At 29.9% G+C, this 22,488-nt stretch overlaps 1 protein-coding gene and 1 long non-coding RNA gene across 3 annotated transcripts in view; both read left to right on the forward strand.

The window, feature by feature from the left end:
* The window catches only part of LOC148234885 (E3 ubiquitin-protein ligase mib1-like), a 660,035-nt gene that overhangs the window by 256,954 nt on the left and 380,593 nt on the right, over positions 1-22,488 (forward strand). The window lies entirely within an intron of this gene.
* Positions 4,018-8,205, forward strand: LOC148234886 (uncharacterized). Its single transcript, XR_015809649.1, has 3 exons — positions 4,018-5,334; positions 5,396-5,505; positions 6,002-8,205. It is a non-coding gene; the product is annotated as an uncharacterized LOC148234886 (long non-coding RNA).

Here is a 22,488-nt window from a genome sequence, read left to right on the forward strand (position 1 = left end):
TTAAATGTAATGTTGACAAGCTCAGCGCGTTTCATTGAGTGTCATAATCTAAACTTGACTACATAAGATTGCGTATAATAGATATATTATACTATTTGTATAGGAAAAATATTTGAAAGCCTTTTTTTCTATAGAAGAATCGGTTCTATTTTTTCTCGAGTTTGTCACTCACAGAGCAATTCAATTTTATGCCCTACTGAAAACGCGAACCACTCGAGAAAACAGCGACCGTGTGTATGCTTAGACGTAAACAATCGTAGATGTGTTAGATAAGATTACAAAATAAAGTAATTTATTTTATACCTACATGAAAAGCAGCAAAAACATATCATGAAATAAAATATTTATATATTTATAATTTCATATTAATATTAATTAAAAATAAGTGAGAGTATATAATTAATATATGAAATCTTAGGTACTAGAGGGTGTAAAAAAAATTAACGTTATTACGCGTATTAATTATAGGAATAAATTATCGGCGTTGTTTACTTTCGGAAACATATCAAAAGATAAATTCGTCGAAACGAGTCTTTTCACCCCCGAAAATCCCCGGAGGATCGCGAAGAGGGTAAATTGGGACAGAATAGCGCAAATCGGCGTAATTAGATTTCAAGCGAGATGCAAACATCTCGAGACGAAAACAGCAGTGTCGTAAATAAGTCCAAAGTGCCGGTTTAATATCGGAACAAGAAAGAAAGTTAAAAACGTTAAATGAATCACGAGCCGCGCGCTAAGAAAAAAGATAAATTAAAACAAGTAGAAGAAGACGGGGGCGCAAAAAAGTTTTGGCAAAACTGGCCGACCGTTCACCCCACGACCCGGGGGCGGAGGCCCACCGTCATTTAGGCAAATTGCCGGATCTGTAAAAATCGAGTGTTGTTAATTGGAATCGTAATAGCGGGCGTAAACGATACTGGAATATATAAATTGTGCTTGTAACTTCAAACTCGTTTATATACAAAAAAAATATAAAAAAATAATCATAACCGATTGAGTAAATCTAATATAAACTTATTTATTTTAACCCTTTAACAAATTGGTTTTAAATAGATTAGTATATCGTTAGTTTTTTTTCAATACTTTTTTTAAATTAAAACATATCACACAAAATAAATCCTTTTTATAAGCTAATTACTTATTAATAGTCTGAAGAGCATAACTTTAGTTTACAAAAGTCCAAAGCCTCAAATTAGTTCTCCACATTATAAAGTATATACAGGTTAAGCGAAAAGGAATGATATTTAAAAAAAATATACAATTTTATTCTGTGAAATAATTTAAATTAATATGCATAACATTTCTCTACAGATTAGAGAACTTCTAAATTCCTCTTCTATAAAACTTTTATGGTTTTTTTGTTGAAGAATCATTATAGGAGATTTCAAAAGCAACGAAATTTAAATTTTAATGTGAATGCTCCATGGAAGCTACCGTCTCGGTGGAGTGTCGCTAGGGACGTTTCCAAAGTATGCCTCAAATAAGGTAAAATCTTCAATGGGGGAGGTCGGCTAAGGACGAGAGCTTAGCGAATAGCGGACCACTGTAGTGTAATCTACAATCTAGGACCGAACCTGGAGAGTTTAAAGAAACAGCTGTCATTCTTTACAAAGGAGTTTTTGGAAGAACTCAGAAATATGTGATTAGACAATAGTTTATATTTTTAAGAATGATTTTATCACGATTTTAGTATATCTAATTGCAATGTTGTTTTATATTATACTATACTCTTAATTTGTTTTAATTAAAATAATTTAATATATATGTATATATATAATATGTATATTTCATAGCACATAGTGAATATGTCCCAGGCGGAGACTGCACTAATCACCACTGGCCTTTCTCGTGGCCCGCATGCACTTTTCTTTCTCGTTCCTGTTTTTCGCTTTGTCTGCATTTAAGCAATCCTTTATGCATTACCGCTGTCTTTGGATTCAGAATTAATTGTCTGGAATAATTCCCATCTCCGTTCACTGAAGGAACCGTTTCACGTTAAAATAAAGCGACCACGACGCAAAGAGTTTTCAAAGCGTTTTTACTCCATTTTCATACCGCCAAACGTTAATTATAATATTATGGGTGTTTATATATTTTCTAAGCGGTTTTAAATAATATTTTTTTAAAGATTAATCTATAAATGAGTGCTTAGAACAAAGTATAGTATTAATGCAGAAAAAAATGTGGGAGGAGAATCTAAAGACAAACACGTCATAAGTTTAGACGCCACGTCTTTGGTTAATTCTAGCACGCCGAGGAAAACAACACAAAAGCTCCGAACGAAAGCTTTGCAGTCTGCAAACTCAGGTTAACTGCTTAAGCATCTGAGCGGGATTATATTATAAAACATACAAGAACGTTAAAAGAAGATTTAACGACACCGAACTTGTCGATAAGTATAAAAATTTACCGCTCGCGCCGATAAGGGATTAAAGTATTAAGGGTGTAGAAATTTGTACATTGTAATTTTCAAAGCTTTTGAAATGGCGGTTTTGCCGGAGATTATAAACAGCTATAGTACTAGTATGTGCTTTACATATTATAGATTTAACAAAATATAATAAAAAGGCATTTTTGATTATATTGAGGTGTGTAATTTTAAACGTGGATTTATTTTTATAACGTTTCTTGAAAATCTGAATTAGTAATTATTATTATTATTTTAATTACGATTGATCCCCTCGAGGTAAAATATCAAAGTAATCTACTAAAATCGAGCTAGGTTGTACCTCGGTGGTGGTTCGTGAGTTACGACTTGTAGGGGAAGTTGTAGGTAAAATATCGTAGCGCCTAGTTTTAACCCCTTCATTATATTATATATAGAATGTCGTTGATAATTATGTAAAGCTATAAAGAAAATTCATATTTTCACATACATATAATTTACTAACAACATATTTGTTATTTCTTCATATCATTTAGGTTAGCAATACCAAACTTATTTTGAACTTTTTGGAACCTTTTTTTGTTGTTTAATTGGGAACAACTGTATTCTGTTTTTGCTAGTGGAATTAGTAAAAAATCTTGCAGTTGAAACTGGTGTAGATTGTGTAATCTCACCCATCACAATTTAGAAATTAATATCAGGATATGTTTCCATAATTTATACACTACTGTCGGTAATGTATGCTATAAAAGGCTAATAAAAAACAGTTGCCATTGTCAACTTGACCATATTAGCTTTGTATTATGATGACTGGTGGTATGTATCTCGTTTGAACCGAAATCATTAGGTTGTCATGGTATCATTAGGTAGTCACCCTCGAGATCGTTTACCAACCGCTGTCTGCCATTAAAATAAATGTATACATAGAATATACAGGATGTTTTTAAAGTCACTAATAATTTTAATATATTTAAATAATATAGTCTGTTTTACGATACTCTTATTATTCTTAATGTATTTTATTTAGCTTTTTTACAAATATTAAATTTACTGACATAATACATTAATTTGTAAAAGTATACTAATGTGTAATAATATTTCTTACAGTATGTTTAATTTAAACATTTTTAAGAGTCACTTTAAAACTTCCTGTATATACTACGTACGTTTGACGTGCAGTACAAACATTGAGGAAAACATCAAAGCGTTCGCCTTTTAATCAAATTAATACAAACATATATATATTTAATATTAATATAACATATCTATTACTACTTTAATATTTCAAAGGAGTTGAAATACTTCATCGTTCAATTAAAAACAAAATGTAAATCGACGAAATAAAACAGTTCTGAGCTGGGATGCTCCGCAAAACACGAAAGAAGAAAAGTTACAACTAACTTGTTAAGAGGTGTTACTTTTCAGATGATAGGTATAAGGTTACACGAACGAGCCAAACTTTCCCATCCCCTGCCCGGGATTAGCGGAGTGTTGGATAAAACTGGAAAACTTAGCAACCAGACCTCGGCCGGTGCAAAATAAAGTAGTGTGGGTCGCTGCCGCTACTTTTTTCTTTTTTCAGAGTTTGAAGATTTTGAGGTGGTAGGTAGAAAGTAAAAAAAACACACACAGGCCTCAAAGTTAACCCGGGTAGTATCGATAAATTCAGCGTGTGTCGTGAGTTACGTGTTCATTTTGTCAACTTTTACGGCGTCCGCGCTTCGCGGCCCCGAGGCCCTAAAAAAAGGACGTGGAAGTTCCCTTTTTCGGATAAATATTTTATTTTTATATGACACGTAAAGGGGAGAAAATGGCGAGCAGGATTCTGAGCTCCCGGTTTTCCGGCCGGCGGTCGAATTTATGTGCGGCCCCCGTATAATTATCATATGTAAGGAGGAAATTTCAAGAGGGAGCTTTCCGAGTATTCTACGTTAATGTGACGCACGGAAATAATTACAAAACCTAATCAGCGATAATTATCTATAATTAATTATTGATTTATTGTAATTAGTTGAGATGTGTTTGCTTATACATATATGTATATATACCAATAACTTTGTCAGGCTCAGCAATTAAACTACTATTCTATTTAAAATTAAAGGGATTAACCCATGATTTTTAATCATAAAAAGTCAATTCGGCACGTGATGAACAAAAAATACGGTTTTTGGTAAAATAAGACACCACCGTGAAAAGCCTTTTAACAGCTTAAGTCACAAAGTACTCGTCATAAATCATAAAAGTATAAAATATTTACCACCTTTAGAAAAAACTATACGTGCATTCGCGATTGTTATCAAAACGGCTGTTTTTATGACAAAAACATGACTAAAAAATACAACTAAAATTTGTCTTAAAAAACTTACCATGGAAGTTTATTTTAATATGATGAATAAATATACATATAATGTTCTCAATTTAATACATATAACTTTCATGGTAATAATTGTGTTATGTAAATACAATATTATATTTAAAAAAACGTTAATCTTTTCGTGTCTAGGGATTTTTTTAGAAATAATTGACAAATTTGATTTATAATTAAAACAAATTTTAATGGTATATTTTAATATTTGAATAATCAGTAAAATTAATAGCTAATTGAAATACATTTATGTTATTATCTGGAACTGAATTGCATGCTTTTGTGACAGAACACATGTGTGCTCTAGTACAAATAAAATATATGCTTTGTAATTTTGTGCTTATATTTTTATCTTAACTCCAATACATAAGATTAGTGAAATGACGTATTTATGCAAAAAAAATTTAGTGTAAAATGTCAAATTTAACCAATAGATAAATCTTTGTTTGAAGCAAACTTTTTACTCACACAGAAAATTATACCGGAATTGTTGAATGATACATTGAAGCATTGTCACTTTGAATGGTTTATTTCTGAGAACATTATAGCACTTGGCCTCAGGAGTGAAATGGTAGCCAAACCAGTTTTTAAATATTGATGCAGGTAAGTCACTAAAATATATGCTTTGTACTTGTTCTTTAAAGCCCGATATATTCAAAGTATTTTTCCTCTTTCATTAACATTAAAAGTTTTTGTTGTCAGTCTCATTTAATCATTTTTAATTATTTTTAGAAAAAGAGCAGCTTTTGTATATGTACTCCCCGCTTGCATCATAAGATTCCCTATCGAGCTCGACGATTTACCGTTACATTTTAATTAGAATCCACTACTATTTGCCTCTCAGCCATACACCGTGGAGGTGTTACCCAGCGCTTCTAAAGAAATATTCACCATTTTATTTTTACCATATAATAATGCTCTTTTCATATAATAAATACAAATATTTTATTGCTTTTGGAAACAACAATAGTAGGAATACATTTAAAAATGTCTATAATAATTATATTTATTTGAAAAATCTTTGAAATTCTGCTAAAAATTAAAAAAAATCAGATACATAAGTAGCAAAATTATGGAATAAAGTTAGTGGTATTGTAGGTTAATCAAATTTATTTATTTTACAATCCAGAACTGATGCCGATCCCCTGGAAATAGAAGTGGGAGGGGTGTCGCACGCAACGAAAAAAGAGATAAAGCATGCTATTTCGTGTAACGGTACTTCGTCGAGACGACATGGGAATCTTATGAAGCTCCCCGCTTCTACCTTCAACATTCTCTATGATTTAAATTTCCTTTTTTAGTCCTTAATTTTGTTGCATATGAAAACAATTATTTTCTTAATCTTAATCAACCCTTAAAAATATAGTACTGCTTCAAAAATTCATGACGTTTTAGTTTAACTATTAAATTAACAAGTCGACTATTTTTGATTTAAGCGAAAATTCCCTTATTATCTTATTTATAATTCTCAATGATTTCAGCTTATTTTATTTGATGTGGTTTTATATTGAGAAATACAATCAATGTAAGCTAAAAAATTATTATAAGAAGATTTTTTTTTAATTAATAAAAATTATTAACGCCCAGTATATAGACGATGTAACTATTCGCACAAATAAATACAAATGGTACACTGTAAAACTATTTTTTTTATAAAAAAAAATCTCAAGCTTATGCGAAATTACACGATCTTGCACTTCTGGAAACAAAGCCATTTGCCTAACGACATGCAACGGCCGTTATGTCCTCCCCCATACGAAACAAGCGGGTCGGTACGGCGTTACGCATCGTTGCTAACAAATTTGCTTAGCCGGAAAATAAGAAGAGCCAGGCTGTATTATAGCTAGAAAGCATCCACTTTAACTGCGGAGTTGTTGCCTGCTGGCTTGCGAGACAGCGAAAAATAAAAGCGATTCCTTTTCCCGTTATAACCGGCTTTTCCCGTTAGACCAGAAACGTATAATCTAATTTACGCGTAATAAATGCCGTTTTACCGCCGACGGTGGTTGTAACGCAGCAAGACGCCCGATTTCGAGGCGAGATTTGTAATTTGACGACAGGGGGGGTGTCTTTTTCTATACTTGAATGTCTACCAAACCCTGTGACAACAAAGATAATAGTGGCACATTTAAAATAAAAATAATAATAATATATTTTGCATTGACCTGAATAAGTTAAAATATAAAATACTATTTTGCTAATCAAAGTCAAAAGACAAAATTTAAAACCTCTAGAAGAGTTATAAGATGATGTTATAAAGTCTCTTCTTATGCCAGATTTCATAAATTATATCTGTTAACGTCAAAAGGAGCAACCCCCTCTGAGCCCCCATTGGTATTAAGTTGTTTGTTATTGTATTGCGCAAGTCGGACATGTTTATATTTAGTGCCCGCGGGGGACAATAAACCAAGATGCCTATCCGCACGTTATAAAGATGACAATTAAGCAACTAAATATCAAACCGCGTCCCATTGTATCTCATTTACGAGCCGAAGGGGTTGAGCCTATAAAATTTCGCATTTTACGACCAATTCTCGGCGTTCGTTTAAATAATTGCCGGCGTTCTCTCGTTCGCCTGAGTATGGGCATACTTAATGCCGGGCTTATTAAAATGAATACGCGGCAACAACGAGAATAATATCGCAGCAATAAAAGGGTTGCGCATAAATATAAATATTGTTACGCGCGTCGTTTTCGCGAGCCTGCTTATAAAGCTTGCGGAGCTTTCGCGAGAAGAAAAGCCCGCTCTGAAGATCGTTTGGGGGTTAGCGGTGGAATATGCTGAATTGATGTTTGCTATCAAGAGCTTCCTTAATATATTTTACAGATCAAGAGAAATATTAGAGCTTACTCGTAATAAATTATTATTATTGTATTTTTTTGATAACCCAACTTCAAATAAATATTACTATGGCTTTCAATACTACATAAAATAAATATTCATAAAAACTTGACTACATGATTAATTAAAAATACATAAGAGTTCTTAAAAACAAGATAAAATATGGTTGAAAATAAAATGATTAATGTTAATATGTTCGTAAAATATTCAAAATCCCCATCGAAGAGTAAGGGTGAAACTCAATATGTAAAACTTAGAGAGGCTCTTAAACTTTTTTGTTTCAACACACTCAACATTTCAGTATATTTTGCGGCGTCATTATCATGCTTCATAATGATGAATACTAAAAGTATATTACCTTAATAATGCAAAAAAATTATTCATTTGAGTTATACGAGTTTATTTAATTGATGTTTTTTAAGTCTCACATGTACATAAACAGAAAATAAATGTGTCAATCAAAATTACTCTAAATTGCTAAAAAAAATGTACAACTGCAATAAATAAAGATAAGAAACTCAATATATTGTATGAAGCCCAGTAAATATTTAAATAAATTTGTAATAAAAAATATAATAAATAAAGAATATGTATAAATGTCCCCTAAGAAAATCTTGAAAAAATATGCAAACTAAAATAAAAAGCATTAATATAAAATTGGGCATTACAATATAAAATATGCAAACTAAAATAAGGCAAATTGATTTATTGCTTCCAAATTGCTGGTTTGTAATATTTTACTAATGCATTTCCATCTGTTTAGTTTAAATAACAGAATAACCATGAAATATTTGTAAAAAATAAGTTAGCGATTTGCTTTCCAAAATAATTCATAGCGCATCTACAAAACAAATATTTTAGTTTGTTTTCCTTGTAATTTTATTTTATACAAAAATCACTAATTGAATCGATTACATTTTTTTAATTAATTGCTCTAAAATCTTGTACATAGTACACAAAATTTATGAAACTTTTGAATAAAGCAGACTTGATAAAAAATCATCTAAAAATGTTTATCACATTGTAAGTTTTTTTAAGGAAGGTTCTTTAATATCAATATTAACAGTACACAAAGTAAAAAATCAAACCTTGATCTAAAATGGATTAATATTTTAAAAAAAAACAATGGAATTGATAATAACGGTAGTTGTTTTATTGGTTTCTATGCGCATTGTTTTATTCGTTCAGTGTCCATCAAAATTTGAATCGTAACAGTAAAATTGTGAGTAAGGCTACAGGGTGAATGCAGAATTCAGTGGAATCTATCGATTCTGATGACATTTCACCAGTTTTTACTACATCTTGCCATGCCTGTGCTGTCGGGACACCAGAAAGGCTTTCTGATAAGCTGCAAAATCATCAGACAATAAAAATAAAAAGCGGTGAGAAATATGTAAGAAGATAATGTCGTGTTTGTTCTGTACGTGCAATAAGAAAACGTATATTCCGTCCAAGATATGAACGCTCATTGCTACAGTATTGGTGAAAGAATATAATAGAGTGACCATGCGAAATTTAACGTTCAATTATTTTTTTCTATTATAATTTAATTTGTTGAAGATAATGTAAAATATCACTTTCTTACTTATTTTATTTATTTATATACATAATAAACTTAAAAACATGCTAGCAGTTTAGGAATCACTCTCCAGATTGAATATCTGTTTAAAATATTATTTTTAAAAATACTAATAGAATATTACAGGAATTGTTCTATTGATTACAAAATAACACAACATGACAATAATTTAAAATAAAAATATTACACATTTTAATTTTTAATTCAATTTCCAATGTATGGTCACCCTACCATTAAAACAGCGCTAATTTAGCACTGGTAACGTGTATATAAATTCGCGGAAGACTGTATAAGTATGCATGCATGCGTACACGCACCCTTGATAAGCGTTAACATCTTGGACGGACTATACAGCATACATTTACAGAAGCTGTGAAATTCGTCTTCATATTGAGTGTTTTTATACGTATCAAGAAATATTAAATTGATAAAAATGTGCACATAATAAAAATAAATAGTGATATAGTGTGGTTAATAAGTGAAGTGATAAAAATAAATGTGTCCGTGACAGTTGTAAGCAGAAAAAGAACGCCGAAAAATTTGGTGAGTGCAATTAATATTATATTTTAAACGGAATCTTAACATACATATTATTAAATTATAAATAACTGGTTTGTAACCATTGCAACCATGTTCAATTTACAGAAAATATTTGGAACGAAAAATATATATATATATTCGTTCATGATTTTATTCCTCAGGGATTATTTTAAGCGCAATAATATTTGTTTTTAAAATATTTTACTTAATGATGGCAATAAGCTAATACAGCGATAATTTATCCGAATGGTTGCTTTTTCCCCTAGTTTCATAATCTGTGAATCATTAACTACAAATAAAAATAACAATCACCCAGTAAAAATATTCGTAAGTTAAGGCATGCTATTTCTTAAAAGTTCTTATCTAATTTAGCTAAATATATCGTAACGTTTTTACTTTTTAATTTTGCAATAATATACAGAATTTCAGGTAGAAAAACTTTGTTAATTGATGTGCTATCAATCGCGGATGTTTAAATTCCTTTTGATTAGATAGATTTTTTTGTTTACCTAGCCAAATAGTTTTGACCCTAAAGTTTATTTCTGTTCAATAAGTGTAACATAAAATATTATTTTGATTCATACATTTATTAAAAAAATCACGTGCCCGAAAAAGGCGACGACTCATTGCATTACAACGTAATGGTATAATACGAGTCGTTTTACAAAAATTTATAGAACAATTTAATTTATTTTGATTTGATATTATGTACAAATAGTACACTATCATCTCTTATTATCGTGTAGAGTAAAACTATTTTTTTAATAAAATAAAACGCATGACTCGGGACTCAAGCTACTATGCAATGTTCTATCAAGACTCATAAACGAGTCCACGGACGTTAAGCTGTTAAAACATTTTTAGTCAGCGGCAATGCCGTTTGGATTATGTTTCGTGCTAGCAATATTTGTTTGAGCGACGTTCGTATGAGCAATCGCCTTGTGACCAATGTTTGTGTGAATAATAGTCTATAAATAAATACAATTTTTTAATGCTTTCTTATGCCTGCATTTTTATAAAACGTTCAATTCAATATTAAATTATTAACTCTACAAACCTACCATTATATAGATTATATGTTATTGCTTTATAACCATTTTCATATTTACAATTTTGTTAATAACTAGAATGTAATAACAAATAAAAATATAATGTTGGTGGTTAAACTCTAAACTTTTTCAATTCCAAAAGGAAAAAACCTTTTATACCTGAACTATACTCTCTGGAAGCTGGCCAAGGTTGGCCAAGGACGGAGAATATAGTGTTTTACTTTAGTTGAGTTCGGTTTAAAATTTCTCGGAAGTTGTCCAAGGTTACCGAGAACGGGAGGTAATTTAGTCAATTTGGCCAGAAACCGTCAAAAAAACCGAAGTCGGAGCTGCTCTTTCGAGCGCTAGCGGTGAGATACTTCACCTTTTGCACTCTCGCGTGTTAAGTGACGAGAGTGAGAGAAATAATGATAGGGTTTTTCGCAAACTGAGATAAAACGAGTAGCTCGGTTCAATTTCAGTGTGCGCGTAGGCGTCCTATGGTTAACACGCACGTCGAGCGCTGCATCGTGGTCACGTGGTCAAGTTGTAATACTACATGCTTATCGGGGACTTCAACAGACTCCAAATGTCATCTTTGAATGTTTTAGAGCACCAAAAGGGATTAATTATATTTTTGAAAGTATATTCTTCTAACAGATATCGTTAATATATTTTTTTCATATAAAATTAAATAATTAAAAAATTATTAGTGGTACTTGATTTTAGTAAAAAAAATCGTTTCGAATATTTATGTATTTTCCTAGATCGGTTTATATAAATGTCACACCATAATGAATTCTTATCTAGAATCGATAGCGACAAATTCTATGATAGTCACAGATGTGGTGTTCGTATTCTGATGTATCATTTTTATGCCTTATGGTATTTTGCAAAAGCCGACAAAGATTTTGCGTAAATTGAATATTTACGACCGAAAAGTTTTCACTGATATTGTATTGGTGAGTTCCTACACAAACTTTTATAATTATTAGTAGCATAATTTTGATAATATGACAATTTAAAAATTGCGATTATTTGGCACATTTTTCGATCGCGCGCAAATATGCCAGCTGTACATGACAGCGCCCGCCGTCTGGACGGCATATGAAATAAATTTGACGATATTTAAATTGAAAAATATATTATTGACACAGATTTATTAAGCATTAAAAAAGTGCTGCACGCTGATCTGATTTAATTTAATAATTTACTTAAGGAATATATTATAATACAGGAAATATGTTTGGAAACCATTACTTATGTAACGCTTTAATAAAATCGCTGCGTTTGAACTGTGTTGTCAGTAAGTGAAGCGTTATAAAATAATCGCAGAGTGGTGTATGCGTATTATATGTGCTCGAAAAGATTTTCCTAGCAGTGCATCATTAATATTAAGGGGTTTTTCCATACATTATTACAGCAAACTTGTATCAAATGTATACTTGGCGCACCAGTGTCTGCCATCGTTATCTTATTTTTTCGTATCACCTGATCTGGGGAAATCCTGAGTTATTTTGCTGCTTTTCACCTGAAGCAAACACGATTTTCATAATGTATGAATCTTGTCGGGTGCCGTCGCCGTTGTTTAATACGATTTTCAGCCGAAGTGGATGAGCATGTCGCATCGCAGTAGCGGCATCAGGAACTACCAGGCTAGGCGGTGTGATGCACCATGCATGCGATGCATTTTCGAAGCAATGTGACGACACGCGGGGAATGCGAAATCGTACATGGGAACAGAATGCAAAATAGCAGCGGAGAACTGACTGAAAATTCCGCACGACACCCGGTTTTAAAGGTTACCTACCCAGATGGTCTGAACTGGATACCATTCGAGATGCTTAAACGGTTTCTGAAGAGGATAGTACTCGCAGTGGATCGTTCATGTTCTCTTGTGTTTTTTTTTTACATTATAAAAGTGTTATTAATAAAGGGAAAAATCAAGATAACATATATTCAGGGATTCGTACTTCTGGTAGTTTTCATAGCCTTTAGCTAACCGAAGCTTTGATAGAAGCGTTTTTTATAACTCATTTTTTTTAAATAATTCTTTAAACAGTTCTTCCTATGATTATATATTTTATTTTCTCTTCTAAGAGTACAGTTATAATATATGCCTTCAGTGTGAGAAAAATACATTCACAACTCTTGTGTAATTATCTGGAATTTTTTATTGATGATTTAAATTAGACACATTTGTTAATTTGTTAGTATACATCTAGGAGTGAGTTAATTTTACGTATTTTTCTTTCTAATTATTTCCGTTGTCATTTATTTATTATTATTTTATTGCAATTATAGTAAATTAAAGAAAAAAAATAAGCGATTTAATTTATTTTTATAATTTATTTTATTTTTATAATTTATTTTACTACTTTTTTGTATAAGTATGTTTTAATAATTTATTTTACCATTTTTCTAATATTAAATTTCATTAATTTATTTTACATAATTATTGTATATTAAAGGCTTGCAATATTTGTTGTTTAAAATATATTTTAATATTTGCATTTAATTCGTACTCTTTAATTTATCGATATTATTTTCTGTAGAAATCATTTACATTATTTGAAATTAAAAAAATATATGTTTCTTATTGATTATTTTTTCGGTTATATATGTGTTTATATATATATATATATATAACTATCTAGGGTACCTCAAAACAGTGATAAATCGACCGCCGTACATGTACGGCGATACTCCTCAAAGTGTTAAACCAATCGTAAATAAATTAAAAAATCTTTTAAAATCATAAGTACTTATTTTAAAATGTAGAAAATTAAAATGAACAGAATTAAACAGAAATAATTATTTTCACAAAACGTAGACCCTAATATAAGGACTTCAGCTTTAATTTTATCTTTGCTCTAAAAAGCTTGCCGCCATTGCGAATTTACAAATTTAAACACATTTTTTAATTTGTTAGTATATAGCTGAGAGTGAGTTAATTTTACGTATTTTTCCAAAATTATTTCTGTTGTTATTTATTTATATTGTATTTATAGTAAATTATCAGTGATTCTCATCGTTTTACTGCTTGGCTTCATTTCACTACTTTTTTTATTAGTGTGTTTTAATAATTTATTTCAAAACTTTTCAAATAACAGTTTTTTTGTAAAAAAAAATATTTTTATTATCATTAAATAAGATTCATATAATACACGACGCCTTCTTATCATAAGGATCACTAATCCTCAAAGAGTTTACAGCTGATGGGTTACTTTTTTATGTTTGGCGTGCAATTATTCGTGCAATTACATCTTTTACGGTCGTCTCGTCGGCTGTGTAAAAAGTTTCTGTGTCGTTAATCTTCTATTGTGTTACGAACTTGCTCTGAATATCTGAATATATTTTCCATTGAATTATGCCTTAATGTACCAACATAATAAAATAATACTTATACATGATAGTATTACATCAAAAGGTTAAAAATAGATTGAATACATAGCAAACATGGCAGCTATTCGATATTGCTCACTTTATACCAAGCCAATAATTGAGACGGTCAAAAACCGTCTCGATAGGGCAATAATATAAGAATAACGTAGCAGGGCTGCATCGAAAGGGCAAAGGTTCCCAGGAGGCGTTCGAATCCAAAATCCACATCGACGCCCTTCCTAAAAATAGATGACTCGTGGAAACGTCGTTACGGGAAAAATAGAGTGAATTATATACAAAACCCGATACGCGCCATTTACCGGCGACATTACGAGACACCCCCTGTATACAATCCCACTTTGCTCGTTTTAAATCTTCGAAACACACAGCGCGACCTATTTCGTAGCATATTTCCAAACAATGCGCTCGAATCGAATTTAAATGCCCTGCTCCTCCATTCCCCCCAAATCCGGCCCTGTTCGAACGCACGCCACCCCGAAATTTAATTGTCCGCCGCCGAGTTCGGCAATGAAAGGATTTTTGTATTGCGGCATATCTCAAAACTAAAATTGCAAAAATGTTGGCTCGCTCGCTTGTTTTGCAGGCGCCTTTCTAGTAAAGACGCTCGCCAATTGGGGCGTGGGTTGAAATTTGATAATAATAGGAAGGGGTGAGTTATGACCGGACTGTAACTGTAAGATGGTAAAAATATTTGTTCGACAGTGTTCTATTCGAACGTTATTTTTTTAATTGTAAGGGCGGTTCCTCATAAACAATGGTTTAGTGTTAAACTTAATTTACTGAAAAAATTAATTATAATTATCGAAAGGTATATTTTTTTGGAAACGATTGGTCATTAATGATTGCCTTTTGTCGAGTAATTATTAATATGAAATATTTTAATATAGTCCTTTTAGGAATCTAAGACTATTTGTATAAGATTCCTGGAAGGTTCAAGACGAGGCGATTATATACTGGCATATTAAATATGAAATTTATTGCAATTATTTATTTCATTAATTATTAATTCTTAATAAACTTAAAACTGCGTACTATAGACCTATCAGAATATTTTCAACTGTATGCAAGTAATTTCAGTCTTTAGTTTTAGACAGAATTGTGACTGAATTGAAACAAGTAATTATGCCAATTCAAAAATATGTGTCACATCAAGGTATTTAGTAAAACGCAAAGTATTCAATGTCAGTGGTAGCATACTCAATTAGACTTAAGTAATTTGAAGCATGTGAAATTAAATATAAAAATGAATATTTAACAGCTAATAGTGATCTACCATAAGGGTTGTATCTTAAATTTATTTGATTCAATTTATTTATAAATGAAATTAATAATGTTTGCTTGCTGTTAATGTTTCGTTATTTGCCGGTGATGTAAAACTATATCGATTAATTCAGTCTCGGTATGTTTTCTATATATTACAACTAAACCCTAACATAGTAATAAATTAGTAAAATAAATAATTATTTCAGCTAAAATAGCAGTAAATATAAAATGCTTAGACTCTTATTTTAAACAAATATTCTATTTATAAGCATATCTTTGAATAGGTTGCAGTTATGCAAGACACGTGTTAAATATGCAATAATAAATTGAACCTTTGTGTACTTATAAATATTATTTTAAAATATTTTTTATAAATTAGCAAAAAAACTAAGAAAGTACAACACATTATCAGCTATCTAAATCATATATTTGCCGATTGTATTCTTTTTCTTTCGACGCTGTAGATATTTAAAGCATTTTTTTTATATAAACCATATGAACTTTGTGAATAACGCAGATATATACAGTAAAACATTATTAATTAAAAATGGTTATTACCCTTAGTAAAAATACTAATTTTTACTGTTATTGCAATTTCATTAAATTTTAAATATTTTTAATGAAAAAAAAACTTGTATTTATTACCATATATGCTTTAAAGGGTTTATTGTGTAATATTGTGTTCAAATGCATATATCCTTACTTAATAAAGACTATTTTTAATACAATATGTATTTAATCAAACTCTAAATTATTAATGGTTTTATTTAAAGACTTACAGCGTTTTTGTACTGATTCGTTTTAACATAAGGTACGTTTTTAATCATGAAAATAGTATTAGGTATCGTCAACTGAATTGTTAGTGTCGCACAAAATGCTTCTTTTTGATTTAGCACAGCATAGTCTTGGGTTTCAAAGTAAATTTTTCGACCACTAAATATTATTAATCAAAAATATGTTTGTTATTGATTCAAATCCTTTGAGCTTAAAATTCATAACTCATTTTAAACGTGCAATGTTTGGGAACATGTTAAACATATAATTATAAAATTAAGCAAATTATGGTTAGATTTATTTTGATTTTTTACAGAGTGAAAAATGTATTGAAAGCTCTTATACATTTTTCCAATCTTAAATCCTAAAATTTATAATATTATTAAAATAATTTATAAAACCAAATAAATAAAATGTATTTACAATATTTAATTTAATATATAAATATTTCTTTAAGATTTAATTAAATAAAATAATAATGAAACAATTCTAATAAATAATCTTTTTTTAATTAAATAAGATGTAGAATATGATTTTAAATTCATAATCTATTTTTTTTAATTAGTATAATACTATTTATATTATAAATATAAATATAAGCTTTTGAAGTTAATATTGCAAAAATAAATTTTATTAAACATATTATTATATATTATATAAATCTAAAATATTAAAGAAATAGTTTTTTTTTTAATTAAAAACGATTTCTTTAATATATTGGTATTTTATCATAATGGTATTGTTTCTGCTACCATAGTATAATAAAAGTTAAGTGTATTTTTAAATTAGTTCTTTAGCTTTTAAACGAACTAAAAATACTTTTTGCGATTTTGACGCTAATTTTATTATTAATATTATTATTTTTATTGGTCTGTATTTATTAAATGCATAATTTTGATTGACTTTGATCAGTTACTTTGTCGGTAGTTTTAATAAATAGTCAGTAATTATTAATTGAATAGCAACTACTGTTGCTCAAGTGGCTGAAATATTACTTGGGTAATAATTTTAAAGACATTATAATACACAACAAACTGACCCTTCATCGACGCGTGCACCTGTTACCAATTCGTGCTTAATTAGAGAAGTGTCACAAATGCGGCTGGGTTCAAAATTAATATCTTCTTTAGGTAAATTAAAAAAACACACTAGTCATTACCAAAAAAATCTGAACCGAAATGCTCATACCTAGAAAAAAATTAAATCCTATAATTAATTAGTCAAATATTATGTAAGAAAAATTGTGAGAAAAATACGGTCTTTCTGTATATAGTACGTCAAAAGCGTTACAAAATTACATTTTCTATAACCGGTTGATCGACGAGTGATTTATGTTCTCGTCAACCGACCTCGAAATTCTGCTGATTCTTGATCTGCAACAGCAAACTAATAAGTCAGAAAAAAATTATAAAAATTTAAATATACGTTACCAATTCTGATTTAATTTAATTTAAAAATATATGGTTAACTCAAATAACAATGATTTGTAATAAATTCTAAAAATCTATTGCATCAAAAAATTTTCTACATATACGCCTTCATAGTAGTTTTATTTTTTAGGCTTTGTCACTTTTATTCAATATTGTATTTTGTTTGCAAAATAATAAACTAAAAGCTGATATTTTAAAGAATTATTTGGTATATATTTAACATGGATAGCAACATTTTAAACCTAATAGCTTAGTAAGGGATTGACTGAAATGGGAGCTCAAAATATTAGATTTTTATCTATTATATATTACAATTATTTGCTTGGAAGTAGGAAACAATATAATTCAAAATTTTTACTCAATGCTTTCTGTTAGTTAATCCTACATATGTCTAAGCTACAAATTTGTCACACAATCGCATTATATTTACATTACAGTATTTTTCGACAATAATGTAATACAATAGAATCAAACAAATTCATGTTAGTAATTGAACCACGCTTGCTACAACCACATTCGAAAAACCGCAATATGTGCAACGATATTGGATTTGTCGTAACACCACCGACAGGGCAATAAAGCAGCGGCGGTAGCATTGAAAGAGAACGAAAAAAACGAGAAATAGCGTCTACGGAAACGTGTTAACGCATTCCGGGGACTTTACGACGATAGGTCGACGGAATCTGAATTCGCGATAAATTCGCGGCACGTGCTGTATTAATAGGGCCCGTAGACAAACAGGAGACGTTGACAAAGTTCCCGAGACTGGGGTGCATCGGCCCTTTGAGGGTATCGGCTGATCGAAAACGGCTTACGCCCAAAGAGGTCTTTGTCTGAGTGCAGACGTGAGCCATTGTGGGTCGAAACCTTTGCGAACTCGGCGAGAATCCCCAAAGCCGGGGAATAGGAAATGGTAGAAATTTTGCTTTACGGTGAACGAAATTTGTTTTGCAATTAAAACTTTGTGTAAATATTACATAATTGTTTTACTCGTGCTGTGTGAGTGGTGACTTGAACGAGTGTGAGTTTTCACTACATTTTGTGAATGGGATACGCGAAAAGATTTTTTTAAATAATTATTTTTATAATATTAACATCAAATTATTTTAATTTATTTTTATTAAAAGTTTGATATAATATATTTTATAAAATTTAATTATCTCGAGCTTAAGTGTTTGTTAATGGGATTTTTTTTCTAGTCATGTTATATACAACGTGTTGCGGATAAGCCATGGAGCAGTTGCTTAGCTTCTTATTTAAAATTTTCGCTAGGGTTGTAGTTTTATTGGGTACATATGTATCTAATTAAACTAAGCATATAAAATTGCAGCTTCTAATATAATTTATTTTTAAGGTAAAAAATGTAGATAGTTTATAATATATGTATTAATTATATAACAGATAACGAACAGTCGTTTAGAAGGTGAACCAAAATGCACGCGTTATTTTTTTTATGTCGCCAGATTGATTTATAGCATGTACTTAAAGTTTTCTCACGGTGGTGTTCCATTTTAACAATGTAACCCATTTTTGCTTAAACGATTAAAACGCTTTATTACAAGCCGATATGACTTTTTATGATAAACCCGATTCGAATAGTAAGTTAATTTATACACATTTGTTAAATTGTTAGTATACACCTAGGAGTGAGTTATTATTTCATAGTTATATATAATTATAAAAAAACTAGTGATTTTTAACGTTTTAATGCTGTGATTAATTTTACTGCTTTTTTGTTTTAGTATGTTTTAATGATTTATCTTAACGCTTTTCTCGGTAAATTATTTCACAATTTTTTTTAATGTATTATTTGACTTTTGTGACTTTTTATGTCAATACAGAGGCTCTTAAATTTTTTTTAAAAATTAATACAAAATATTTATGTTTTGGTAGTTTATTTCATACTTTTTATTTTATTAATATTATATTCTATATGAATTATTTTCATTAAATCAATCAAAAAATATTATTTTAATATAATGTTTTTAATTTATTTCCTTAGTTATATATGTAAATATATAACTACTTTAAATACCTCAAAATAGTGAAAGATCAACCACCGTATCTGTACGGTGATTTCGCTCATAGGGTTAAATAGCATGAGTCGGGTTCATCAATTGAACCACTTTTCTTTTAACCTTTTATTTATTGTTAAAAGAAGAGTCAATTCAGTTTAATTTATAAGCCCGACATTTTATTTACTAATTCTGATCTCAATGAAAATTACTGCTGTGATAAAAATCTTTTTAACACATAATTAATCAAGTCACGCATGTGAAATTTTTTAGATAATTTTGTGTTTGTAATAAAAATTCTTTTAGTTTTAAAAATAATAATTATGATTAAAAATAATAAAGCTAAATTCGCTCCACGCGGCCATTGCTTTGGAGAGCTCTGAGAAAAATCTATTTGTATGCAAATTTAAAATTTTGCTTTAATTAAGAACGTTGATTAATGAATTCGTTAAATTTTCATACGTCTTTCCAGCGAAGAGGCGGCACTCTATTGCGTGTACCAAAATATTCTTAAATACCTATTTAAGAATATCTTGCTGTGAAAATAATATTCAGATGTATACATTTTTTATTTAATTAAAGTATAATTACATTATAATCCCGAGCCGATTTTAATTAGTGTATTTAAATACATGTCACGATTGCATCTAGCAAACAAATGTTATTTATTACATAGCAAGATTTTACTTTGTGGTAGCATGCGTGCTGTAATTAAAACCAAACACTTCTACCTTTAAGGGTCGGGTTTATTCATCCCTTACTTCGGCCGGGCGGTTGAGTGGGAGTGATTGCATTTCTTTCTTGTTTACCGGCGGTTCGGATCCTTCTGAAAGGGGTTTTCATCATGCGCTATAATCTATTTGCACTACATATGAAGAGGCAAGCAATAAAAGCTCTCATTGTATGTGAAAAGGAAAGACGCCGATCTAGCATGTGTACCGCAACCGTGAAATAATTGAGGTAAAGCCTCGCTATTTATTTTATATTTTTTAATACTTTTCAGAAGCAAACTTTTATTGATAACAACCATTTATTGTAAATTGAAAAAGCCACAGAACAGACTATTTTATTATTTTACTGATATTTCAATTACATGTTTTTAGTAGGATAACAGCACAACACACGTCTTGAAAATATTTCATTTCCGAGTTAAAAACATAAATAAATATCATAAAAGGAGTTTGTAAGTATAAGTATGTCTATAAGCCGTTGTTTATGTGTTTTCTTTCATACGTCGCTCTCCTCGGCACAAGCTAGTTCATTTGCTGAATCTTCTTCGAACTCAAAGAGAGAAAGACGTCATAGTATAACTTATGCCACATAGTAAAACTGCACATTTCTTCCCCACATCCACCTCCCGCGCTGAAGGGGGTGGCGGTGGGTGCATTTGTTCGCCATTGTGCGATGGCAAACAGCAATTCCGCTTTAAGTTAAAGATGGGTAGATAAGTAGCGATAGACAGTGCGGAAAGTTGCAGTTATCGAATGGATATACAGGCTCATATCTATGTGTATGTGTAGAGATAGTCCGCTTGGTCAAAAAGATTTTTCCCGACGACAGGAAAACTCCGAGGTAAATTTCCATTTTAACTTTTTTTCCGATTCGTACGACTGCAAGAATTGCTCTATAGACAGGCAGCGATAACGCTACGAAGAACTTTTATACAGTTATAACTTTGATGACGCGTTTTCATATCTATTTAAATTCTGTCTAGTATATAGATAGTTATAAAAAATATATCATAACACATTACCAAAAAAACATTCAATCAAAATATTTATTCTCTAAAAAAAACTTTTGGAAATTATCCATTGGATACTATTTACATTTAAAATTAATAATCAAACATTTTTATGCTGTCCTTCAACTACTTTTCTTGATTCAATCACCGATACAACGAATTAATTTATTGTGAGATATTTTCGGGAGTTTATCGTTTGTATCACGTTGGTGATATTGTGTAAATTTCAGTTTGTGTTTGCCAGTCAAATTTTGTTGAAACATTTTGTCACGCTTGTTATTTTTTTTATTTTAATAATGATAAAATTTACAAGTATCTTGTATTAGATTTTTTACTTAAAAATTGAAAAGGTAATACAAAAAAGCTTTTATCAAGTATACTATATATCCAATCAAACGGCTTATGAATAGTACAAATATTTTCAAGTAAGATATTTAAACATAGATGATATTATAAGCGAGATTGATTTCACTAGATATCAAAAATATTGACTCCGCGGCTAGTATTTGGGTATTTTCCTAATATTTGAAAAAAAGACATGAGAAAGAACTTAGCAAACTGATGTTATTGTCCCATTAGCCTATCATATTTATTTATTTATTTATTTAATAATTTATTTAGCTTAATAGCTAATCTTTACATCAAACAACTTTAAGTATATAAACATATATAAAAAATATACAATAGAAAATAAAAATATACACTAATAAGACTTAATATTATAATTTATATTTCTATGTACGAAGGTGTTTTTTAATTCCATTTATGAAACCAGTTATATTTTTGCTTCTTCGGATTATTCTTGGAGCACTATTATATAAATCAAAACCTTGGTACATAACTCCCCTAGCCGTACTCGTTTTCTTATACTTATCTATCTTTAAATTTTCTTTATTTCTAAATATTAAAACATTCATACTTAATATTTCTTGAACATTCAACCAATCTAATCTATTAATCATACTTTTACAACTATTTAATCTATTTTTATTTAAGATTACTCTCATTGCCCTATTTTGTAATTTTTGCAACATTTGTTTGTCTAATTTATTTAACATATTTAATATTGTTGCACAATAATTAAAATGGGTCAATACTATACTATTGTAAATTATTTTTT

This window comes from Plectrocnemia conspersa, unplaced genomic scaffold, assembly GCF_051122295.1.
Source record: "Plectrocnemia conspersa isolate PC_06_02 unplaced genomic scaffold, ASM5112229v1 ptg000005l, whole genome shotgun sequence".
NCBI lineage: Eukaryota > Metazoa > Arthropoda > Insecta > Trichoptera > Polycentropodidae > Plectrocnemia > Plectrocnemia conspersa.